The following is a 9571-nucleotide window of genomic DNA, read 5'->3' as shown; positions in this document are numbered from 1 at the left end:
AATGGGTCAAAATTAGGTAATTTGGACTGAAAAGGCCCAAAGAAAGATGTATGTCGCAGTTTTGCTCAATTTTGTCGTGGTATTTCAAGACTCCGACTCTGCTTCCCCCCCACCCACCCAATTACCCCAGAAATTTGACAAAAATGAAATACTGGGAAATACAAATAAAATGATTAATAATTTTCTTAGGTGCGATTATTAAAACAAAGCAGTTAAATTATTATGGATGGTAGGCCTACAGGACAAAGGTAATGGTTTTTGTTTGTTTTTTGGTATAGGAACATTAAACTCTCAGTAGGTGCATGAGCGCCTCTTGTACTTCCAGGCTTTGTGCTTACGGTTTAATTGGATTGATAAACAACAAGTATGATTGACAGTCTGTGTGTTAGGGACTTTGCCCGATCAAAGTCCCGTTTAAAATGCAATGTACATAGTCGATTTTTAACTCGGATTTTGGGATTAATAAACTGGTAGATTCAGAATTGGTCAGTATTGAAGTGCCAATATAATTATGACATGATATGTTGCATTCAATAATATAAGCCTAGTATACTTTACTTTTACTGGGTAGGCCTAAATACTTTTTAGTATAATTATATAAACTTTTTCATGACAATTTTATACTAGTATTTTGATGTAATATCATAGTAATAAATATCAGTATAATTTCGAGTTCAACTGAATGCTTTCATCATGATTAATAACATGTTTTTATTTATCAAAAACGACTATGGCATACTATACGTGGGGGGAATTTTCAGTATATATATTGTAACATATCGTGCGTTATTCATACAAATAATTCAAAAAAACAGTACTTACAATGAGGTTCATTGTCGAACCTCAACGGATTTAGACTGATAAAATAGTGCTTGATAACATGCATACACTTTTGGAATTATTTGAGACATTTTTGTGTTTACGTGTAAAACCAATGACGACGTCAAAATTCAGTCAATCTTGGCCGCCCCCCCCTGGGTGAAATCAAAGTTTGATCGCGCCCTCATTCGTTTGATTTTTGCCATTTGCAATTTTGCATCGCAAAAGAAAAATTGTGAAATCGGGGAATTTTTCTGCTATGTGTAATTCTCTGGATTGTAAAGTAAAATATTTTTGTGTGGGGAAATTGGAGTCAATATTTCAAATCGAAACCAGAAGCTGGCGTCCAGAGGACATCTTAATTTAAAGCATTTAGCAGATGTGGTAGCGGTTTGTGTTCTGCTGATTCTGTGTCAGTTGGTAAGCTTAAAATTTTGTTTGTGGCGTTTCTTTATTTTAGGGGGTTTTATTCTTACATGTTATAGCTGCCTTGTGGAAGTACAGTGTTATAACCCGAACCCTAACCCTAACCAGTGCAGAAGCCTTACTGAGAAGGCAGCTAAAGTCCCGGCTAAAGTATTAATATACATGTCAAAATAAAAAACCCCGGGGGGCACTCACATTCATGATGGGTATGTGCCGCGACGACGACCCCCTTTTTCAGAGCTGCTAAAGTCTTATTCAGATTTCATTTGACAGCTTAACCATCGCGTATACGCGGCTTTACGCGCGCGACGTCAAGCGTGTGCATTGGACCTTCTGCAAATAATACGCGCTGGACGGCTAGCAGTACTTTTTACGCTTAATTTGTAAAAGGGAATCTGAATAAAACTTTAGCCGTTCCTTAGTCCCACTGACCTGACTGAATTCATTGATTGCCGCTCTTGAAGCCCCAAATTTTTCTAGCCGTTCCATAGACTCTCAGGTCACCGATCTCTGCTCTCATTGGCATTTTGATTGGCATGTTTTCAGTCCTACTATTTCAAGCACAAAAGCTACTTTTGCGAGCCCAAAAGCTCCGGTCAAAGGTCACGACCGCGGGAACACGACTTTTAATTTTGCTCCAGTTTTCTACCTTACAAAATCCTTTATTTAGCAGTATCTGTGATTTATTCCTGGTTCCTGCTACCATAGTATATTTCCAGCTTCTTCCTGGATTGGAATTATCTGACTCTGTGGATTGTTTTCTCCAAGGAAGTCATCATTCATCCAAAGTATTTTTCAACCGATCTGTGTTGTTTTGGTTGTGTGTGTGTCATGTGTCTACAGTGGCGGTGAGTTCATTCATGCATGTAAATGGCGACCATCCTCCATCATTACGATCGTATCATGTATGTAGTATAGCAGGTTTGTTTACCAAATTAAACCTGACATAGACTTGCCTTGCCAGCCAACAGCACTTTCCAGTCTGCTATTTTTGCATCCTTTCCCATGTATTCCAGTAAACTTTAAGGTCAGTACCAATCATGTTTGATTTTCACCTACTTTTATCACTCTTGGTGATATCATCATTGGCCAGTAACTTTGTCATGGAAGAACAGTATAAAACGCCATATAAACTGAATCAAAGTGGTACTTTTGTTAGTGCCTGGTACCCAGCTGCAAGTTTAACTGAATCAAACCACTTCAATTACCATAAATTTCTTCAAGCTTCTCTTTACGTCAAGTGTCTGCTCGTCAATTGACTCACTCTTTTATCCAAGTGCTACGCAACCCATTCAAGTAGAAAACTGGTCCTGTTGTACTTAAGTATTCTGCTGATAACTCAATCATGTGATACTGAGTCAAACCCTGGGCCCTATGCCCCCAAATACCCTTGCGGTGTTTGTAAAAAAGCTGTGCGTTGGTCACGCACTAGAATGGCTGTTGCATGTGACACCTGCGACACCTGGTTCCACACGGATTGTATGGGTATGTCACATGAAACCTATGACAGACTGAATAATTCGGATGTTACCTGGATTTGTGCAAGTTGTGACACTCCGAATTACTCATCGTCCCTTTTTGACTCTTATGTATCTGAAACTGAAAACAAATTTGACACATTGGCTAGTATGGATAACAAATCATCCCACGATCTGACACCGGGAAATGTTGAGCGCAGTATTAGACGTAGTTCATCTGGTAGTACAACTGATGGCTCTGATATTGGCTCTCCCCTACAGCGTTCATCCCCCCATTAAAAGACCTACAGGGAGGAAGAATGTTTCTAGACCACTTAAAACACTATCTGTCAACCTTCAAAGTTTGAAATCCAAGAAGGAGGCTTTCTGGGAAGCGGTCGATTCTAGCCAACCTGATGTTATTATTGCTAACTAAACGTGGCTGAAACCTGGTATGTTTAGCAGCGAGATGATGCCTCCTGGTTACAACGCCCTATTCGCCAAGATCGTCCAGATGGTTACTGGCGAGTCTTATTGGCGATCAAAAATGATCTTATTGGTAGCCAAATCAAGTTAGAGACAGATTGTGAAATAGTTGCAACCAAAGTTGAGTTATACCAGCAACAGCCCCTTGTGATCATCTCTGCGTACAGACCACCGAGAAATGATTTACCATATGCCCAGTTTTTGTGTCAAGCCATACGTGATATCATCACCAAATTTCCATCTGCCACGGTGTGGGTCAGCGGTGATTTTAACCTTCCAGACATATCATGGCCTAATGATGCAATCGTCGGTCATCAGTATAAACTGTCAATAAATGAGTGCTTCCTTTCAACTTTCCAAGATTTGGGCCTCACCCAGATAGTGGATTTTTGCACCAGACTAGACAATACATTGGACTTATTTTTAACAAATAGACCAGCTCTTATCAGCAAGTGTGTTCCACTACCAGCTCTTAGTGATCATGAAATGGTCCTGACCATCTCAGATGTCCGGGCTAAGCGCCAGAAACCAGTGCGCAGGAAACTGTTTCTGTGGAAAAAAGCTGACATGTCGAAAGTTAAAAGTAACTTGTCTGATTTTTCTACCAACTTTATCATGACTAACTCAATTGATACTCCTGTTGATAACTTGTGGAATCAAATTTCCACCAACATGCAAGAAACCTTGGTAGATTGTGTTCCTTCCAAAATGTCTACCACTCGCTTCAACCAGCCGTGGATCAATAGCGATCTGAAAAAACTTGCTAGGAGAAAAAAGAGAGCCTTCATGAAAGCTAAGAAGACCAAGTCCAAAAACGACCGCTCCAGATACATAAGTCTGAAAAACAAATGCAATCTGACTGTAAGCCTAAACACAATAATTATGTCAACAATATGATATGTGATGATTCATCTGGAAACTCCAAAAACTATGGTCGTTTATAAAAATAACAGATGTGAAAATTCGGCGTCGCACCACTTATGAAGGATGGTCTCCTACAAAGTGATAGTGTTGTCAAGGCGAACATGCTTAACGATCAATTCGTCTCCGTCTTTACCGACGAAGATACAACCAACCTCCCAAATTTGGGTCCAAGTATCCATCCTGAGGTACCTAATTTCACCATCAGAGTTGAAGGAGTTCGCAAACTGCTGGCTAAGGTTAAGCCATTCTCAGCTTCAGGCCCCGACAACATTCCTGCCTACCTTCTGAAGGAAGGAGCTAATGAGTTAGCCCCAGCGTTGGCGCTGTTGTTTGAAGCTTCTTTACATCAAAGCAAGATTCCACTTCAATGGAAGTCAGCAGATGTCTCACCAATTTTTAAAAAAGGCGATAAACACAAACCGGAGAACTACCGTCCCATATCATTAACTTCCATCATCTGTAAGCTCATGGAACATATCCTTCACAGCCAGATAATACACCATCTTGATGAACATGGTATACTTACCAGTAAGCAATTTGGCTTCAGGAAGAGGCATTCGTGTGAGTCTCAGCTTCTGCTTACCATCCAAGACCTGGCCGAGGGCCTTCGTGATAAAGAACAAGTTGATGCCATCCTACTAGATTTTTCCAAGGCCTTCGACCGGGTTCCCCACGAACGACTCCTACTGAAACTCCACCATGTCGGCGTGCGCGGACATCTCCTGTCCTGGATTCGTGACTTCCTATCAGGCCGCACCCAACAAGTCATCTTGGAAGGAAAAAAGAGCTGCACATCAGAGGTCACATCTGGCGTCCCACAGGGGACAGTGCTAGGTCCCCTCCTCTTTTTGGTTTTTATAAACGACCTAACAGAAGCCGTCACATCCAACATACGTCTTTTTGCCGACGATGCACTCTTGTATCGACCAATCAGATCGGACCATGATGCTTCTGCCCTTCAGGATGACCTGGCTCGTCTTCAGACATGGGAGAAGACATGGCAGATGGCTTTCAACCCAGACACGTGCGAGGTGCCCCCAATTACCAACAAGAAGAAAGTTGTTAACGCCCAGTATTCTATCCATGGAACAACTCTCCGCACCGTTGATGAAGCCAAATACTTAGGTGTCACCATTCATAAAAACCTAAGCTGGAAACCTCACATCAATAATATCTGCAAGAAGGCAAATAGTACCAGAGGGTTCTTACAAAGGAATCTCAGGAAGTGTCCAGCCAAGATCAAGGAATAAGCTTACAACGCCTATGTTCGCCCTACTCTGGAATTCGCTTCATCAGTCTGGGACCCCCATCCTAAGGATCTCGTGACCCGGCTAGACATGGTTCAACGAAGAGCTGCCCGATTCGTAAAATCTGACTACCACCAGAGGCACAGTGTTACCAAAATGCTAGAAGACCTGCAATGGAAAACACTCTATGAAAGACGAGCCCATAACAAAGTGATCATGCTTTACCGCATCGTCTATGGGCTTGTGGCCATTCCATCCGCCCACCTCTCTTCATTCCATCCACCGTGTCAACCAGAGGTCACCCGATGCAATTTAAGCAACAGCACTGCAGGATCTTAGCCTACCAGCACTCCTTCTTTCCCAGCACCATCTGCCTGTGGAACCAACTTCCTGCCTCGGTAGTGTCAGCCGAATCCCTGGATTCCTTCAGGAGTAGGCTGAACCCGCTGACACTCCGCTAACCGCTCAGTGGTTTTAGTTTTTACTTGCACCCTATTCTGCACCTGTAAATAGTTTCTCCAAGAGCATCACTGGAAGTCGTGTTCCTGCTCGCCACATTTGCACTGCACACAGTACGACAATACTCTCGTAGAGAGGACTGTACTTCAAAGGAAGAAGAAGAAGCTTCAAAGGGAATTTGAAACACATCGTAAGGAATAAGGTGGATTTTGGGCTCCTTGTAGCAGTCCGTGGCAACACTGGTTGGTTGTTTGTAAACAATGATTCCAGCACTGTCGCGAGTGCCGAGGCCTTCAGATGATAAACGTTTTGCTGGAAATAAATGATTTTGAGATCTCTTTTGGGAATAAAATTGCCAAATATAAGGAAAAGTACCTCAAATAATTATGTACGTCCTTGCAGCTGGCCATAACAGTGAATTAAAAGGTAATTTACGATCTACTGGTGCCAATAGTGGAATGGTTGTCAAATTCGGCACACTTCACTTAATCGTGTCATGTATGCATGGCAGTTCAATGTAGCCTAAATGTTTTTCTTTAGTTACGGCACTGAAAAAATATTTTTGTGGGTTTGTTGTTATGGTGGGCTTTTATGTAATGCTGCTCGCTGCTGCTATAATTATCAGTAGGCTATAGGTAGGTCTGCAGGGTCTAGTAATTTTGATCCGAATGCTGTTTTGCTTTGCTGAGATTTCCATCATAGACCACCACAGACCAATTTTGCATTGATGGTTTTCTTGATTTAATAATTTAATGTACAATTCAAAGTGAAATCGATTCCTTCAAAAATCTGTGGCAAAAACGCAACGAAATTGAGCCCTGGTTTGACCTGCATGGTTTAGTTCCAAGACCCCCCATTTTCAGATTTTGGCGGCTGATCAGTTCCCAAGACCCCCCTTTTTGGCTGGTTAATTAGTTCCCAAGACCCCCTTTTTGGCCGGCCGATCAGTTCCCTAGACCCCCCTTTTTGGCCAGCCGATCAGTTCCTTAGACCTCGAGTTCGAAACTGGCGGGGGCACACCCCTACCAAAAAAAATTGAGTGCCCCCCCTCCCCCCTGGGAAAAAACCCTAAAGTAAAGGAATGCCATGAATGCTGTTAAAGTTTCATGTAAAACGTACATTCAGATACACACTCTGCACTTATCATGCTTATAAATCATTTCTTCACAAAATACAAAAAAATGCAATGGGTGTAGTACCCCTTTAAATTAATTTTGGTAAGGCCGAGTAAGCATTCTCGTCTTCCTCCTTTTTTGGTGATTTTTCAAATTCCTTTTTATTTTGTAAATGTTTATAACTTCTCAAAGATGTTTGAGGGAGTTGAAATTTTACATACAGTCTTGCAAATGTATAAGACACATAGTTTCAGAAGAGTTTTGGGATCACTGGAGGGGCCTACCTTCCAAAACAACAAAATAAAAAGTGCCTCCTCCTCCTCCTCATTTTCAGATATCATTCAGTGACATTCACAATGCAGAATAACAAAATAAAGCGTTAAATATGGGTATATAAAGCAGTTTTGTAAAAAAAAGAAAAGAAAAAAGTCCCTCTTCCTCCCCTTTTTTCAAAACACCAGGATGCTAAACAAGTTTATTTTTACTTGCCTAATTTTAGCATTTGGATGTACTGAATTGAAATTATTTTAGTTTAGTTGCATTGGAATTGAATCAAAATTTGAGTGTTGAAAAATTGAATTGGAATTGCAAAAAAACCAAAGTGCAATTCAAGGTCATAGCATGGTTTTGAGATCACCACAGGCTTATAATTTTAACCATGTCCCGAATATAAAGCAGTCAATATTTGTTTTATATATTGAATGGATGTAAGTGGATGTTGCGATTGCGCATGCGTAGACGCACACCGACACCGGTCAATAGTATACAAATACATGTATATACTGCCATGAGAGGTTCTGGTTAAAACTATGGGCCCGAGGTGAGTTCAATAGTAATATTTTCCTGAGGGGCGCAGCCCCGATGGAAAATAGTATTAATTGATCTCAACGAGGGACCATAGTTTTAACCAGAACTTCGAATAAAGGCAGTATATATTTGTTTTATATACTTCATTAGTATGTTCTTTGTTCATTGATTGGTTAAAAGAAAATTATTTGCTTCTATCCTGAGTGAACAGCAAGACCAATAAATTTAAGTACAACCTATATTTTGCCCTTCAACAAAATCGAATAGGCTAAAATCGGGCTAACCAATTACAGCAGCGCGAAATCACGCTATGGCAGTTTCGCGTGCGCGAACTGTTCCGTCGCATCGAATGCGTGCACGCGGAAGGCATGGTCAAAAGTACTATTTACGGCTTGGAGGTACTATTTTTTTACGGCTCATCCGGGACATTGAAAATACTATTTACGGCTTACAGGTACTATTTACGGATGGGAGTACTGATGGTAGAACTATTTTTTGTCATGTGATCCACTTTTAACCAATCAATGAACAAGAATATATTAATGAAGTATATAATTTGTTTTCATGACTGGGCATAGTTCATTTTGAGGGCTTAGCTAATTCAATGACCACACTTTTATCCAATCAGATGACAGGACTCTATGCTCAAAGTATATTAAGTTTATTCATTTTTGATGTAATTCTTAAAAAGGAAATTATAGGTATAATTCAATTACCGCATTTAACCAATTTTTGTGGGGGTGCTGATTTTGAAAAGGTGGACTTTTTTGTGAAAAGTGGACTTTCTTCCCCAAATTTGGACCTTTTTTGACAAATAAAGCTTCAAAAATATGATTTTTTGGCTAGCTAAGCTACGCTAGCAAATTCTTAAATTTTGGGACTTTTTGTATACTTTTGCAAATTTGGCTAACTTGAGTCATATGTTGTAAGATGTGGTTTCACTTTCCATGTATGTTCATGTATGTTCACAACATAACTAAAGCTATTGAGCACCTGATCAAGGGTGAAAATAGAAAATAAGAGCCTTTCTACCAGGTGAGTCCTGGTAGAAAGGTTCAAATAATAGTAAAAAAAATGAGTACTGGTTCACCTGAATTTATAAATTGGCCAATGGTCTCAAATCTATTTGCACTGTTCAATCATGTACATGGCAATAATACCATAGCTCACATTGTGACCTCAAATTGTAGAGAAACCCCATTTGGATTCACCATTTCCTATAGACAAATCCAACGAGCCAAGTCATGGTCAGGATTTGGTCGGCCATCTTTAGGTAGCTAGCACCAACCTGGTGTTTTGAGTGCCCAATTGTGCAAATAAAAGCCGCCTAACACCTCTAGAGAAGATGCAAGGACGAGGCTGGTTAATAGAATAATATACAATAGAGATAATTCCGCAGGTAATCCTGTCGCATCTATTCATACATAGTCCTTTTGTTCGCAAGTACATCCATTTGTAGCGTTTGATATGGTGTATGCATAGATACCGTGTGTAATTAATCCGATTATTATATGGCCCTTCAACAGCGAATAGACCATGTAGAAGCTGTGTGTTTTGCCGAAGGGAATTGTATTGAGTTGTATAATCATTCTTTTGTCTACCTGTGTTTTCGGGGAAGGTGTAACACGGGTGATAGAATGCACTTTAAAATTTCCGCCAAGGCCGAATCATTTCACATTTTGGGTGTATTGTAGCCGACGGCTACCCAACTAAAGGCTGCTAGTCAGGTGTAGGAATGCGTGGATTTGGATTCGTCTATATCTTAGGTGTGGTGATGGACTTCCTTTTTGACCATTCAAAAATTGATTTACCCCTACCCATTTTGCCCTGC

The 9571-nt window shown here is 40.6% G+C and overlaps 1 protein-coding gene across 7 annotated transcripts in view; it reads left to right on the top strand.

Annotated features, from left to right (window-relative positions):
- The first annotated feature begins 1033 nt into the window (after positions 1-1033).
- The window catches only part of LOC140159018 (uncharacterized), a 37598-nt gene continuing 29060 nt past the window's right edge, over positions 1034-9571 (top strand). For all 7 annotated transcript variants that reach the window (XM_072182335.1, XM_072182336.1, XM_072182333.1 and 4 more), the window contains exon 1: positions 1034-1239. The gene's annotated coding sequence lies outside the window, so the exon portion shown is untranslated. The remainder of the gene's footprint in view (positions 1240-9571) is intronic.

The sequence above is a fragment of the Amphiura filiformis genome, chromosome 8, assembly GCF_039555335.1.
Source record: "Amphiura filiformis chromosome 8, Afil_fr2py, whole genome shotgun sequence".
NCBI lineage: Eukaryota > Metazoa > Echinodermata > Ophiuroidea > Amphilepidida > Amphiuridae > Amphiura > Amphiura filiformis.
This window is presented reverse-complemented; position numbering and strand designations above follow the sequence as displayed.